This window comes from Pteropus alecto, unplaced genomic scaffold, assembly GCF_000325575.1.
Source record: "Pteropus alecto unplaced genomic scaffold, ASM32557v1 scaffold3, whole genome shotgun sequence".
Taxonomy (NCBI): domain Eukaryota; kingdom Metazoa; phylum Chordata; class Mammalia; order Chiroptera; family Pteropodidae; genus Pteropus; species Pteropus alecto.
In genome coordinates, this window is record NW_006442484.1 from 17,226,735 (window position 1) to 17,228,626 (window position 1,892).

Consider the following 1,892-nt stretch of genomic DNA (forward strand, 5'->3'; position numbering starts at 1 on the left):
ACCTCCTTTGTCCCTCAGAAAGCAGGAAATAAATCTCCCACGTGAAAGGTGCCCTCCTGCACCTGATGGGTAGAAGGCATCCGTATCACCAGAGATGGGGAATTCAGAGCCACCGAAGGCTATATAAACAGACCTTGTTTCTTCTTCACTAATTTACTATCGCAAGCTCAAACTCCTCTATCTTGTCAATTCTTCACAAATTTATTTATTTATTTATTTATTTATTTATTTATTTATTTAGTCTAAATGGTATAAAAGCTACCTGCTTTGATCACTTCTCTGAATCTACAAACTTCTATGAGCTCCCTTATATACGAAATTAAATTTGCTTTTTTTCTCTGTTAATCTGTCTTATGTCAATTTAATTATTAGGTCAGCAAAAGAACCAAGAAAGGAGAAAGAAAAAAAGTTTTCCTCCTCTATATCTCCAAGCTTTTGTTGTGCTTTGGATCACTAAAAGGTGGTCTAACTCTTTCACATTTATATGATTAGAGGATATAAACCAGGAGTGTCTCTTATGCTCTTTGCATTGCCCTTCACTATGCTGGTAACTGTCCTCTCCTCTTCTTCTTGAGTTCCTTGCAATAAAAAATAGATCCACTGATTCTCCCTTTACTGAGAGCAGTAGTTCTCACATTGTTTTATTTATTTATTTATCTATTTATTTATTTATTTATTCATTCACTTATTCATTCATTCATTCATTCATTTTTTAATTGAAGAATCGATTTAATTTTTTTCCTCCTGTCTGTCTCCCTCCTTCCCCCTTGTTTGATTTTAGGACCTCTTAAAAATTTTTGAGGACTATAAGGGATTTCTTTTTTTTTTTTTTCAACGTAGTTATATCTATTGGTAGTTACCATATTAGAAATTAAAACTAAAAAGAATTCCAAAATATTCCTTTATTATCTATTTTATTTTATTTATTTTTAGGCAAGGCAACCCTTAGTTGACCTCACAGATTGCAAGGACCTTGTCAGTTTACAATCCCTTATTTTTTATTTTTTATGCCAATAGCACCTGATCTTCTTAGGTCGTAGTTATATCTATTGGTAGTTACCATATTAGAAATTAAAACTAAAAAGAATTCCAAAATATTCCTTTATTATCTATTTTATTTTATTTATTTTTAGGCAAGGCAACCCTTAGTTGACCTCACAGATTGCAAGGACCTTGTCAGTTTACAATCCCTTATTTTTTATTTTTTATGCCAATAGCACCTGATCTTCTTAGGTGGTCTCCCATCCAGGTACTAACCAGGCCCGACCCTGCTTAGCTTCCGAGGTCAGACGGGATTGGGCTCGTTCAGGGTGGCATGGCCGTAGACTATTATCTATTTTAAAGTAATAATAAAGTATTGGTTAAATACCATATTTTTATGAATATAACTATGTTTTCTAAAGAAAAAAGTAGTGAGAAGAATGACATATTTTGTATTTCTCAAATTCTTTTAATGACTGGCTTAATAGAAGACAACTGCATTCTCATATTTACTTCTGCATTCGGTCTATTACTATCTGGTAGTTACATAAAGTATATGAAGAAAATTTGGTCTCATACAGATATATATTTGGAAAGAAGGAATATTTTAATGTCTTTTAGATAATTGTATATATTATTCCTTGATAAGATACTGAAAGTCAACAAGTGGTAATTTCTTAAAAGCTAATTAAAATATGAAGTCTGAAATGCTGAAAATGAACTTTTTCATTCTTTGTTTTATAATGACCCACTAGTCTATCTTGTAGTTTAAGTGGATCATGCATCTTACATGATTTTATAGTATCATGCATAGCTCATTTCTTCTAAATGTTGACACATTTCATTTTATGGCATTCAAAAACATATTGGTTAATAATACTACAGATCTTATCAGGAAAAGTCTAAGTATT

At 31.6% G+C, this 1,892-nt stretch overlaps 1 pseudogene; it reads right to left on the reverse strand.

The window, feature by feature from the left end:
- Positions 1–1,208: 1,208 nt before the first annotated feature.
- LOC112470519 lies at positions 1,209–1,327 on the reverse strand (annotated as a pseudogene).
- Positions 1,328–1,892: the final 565 nt, after the last annotated feature.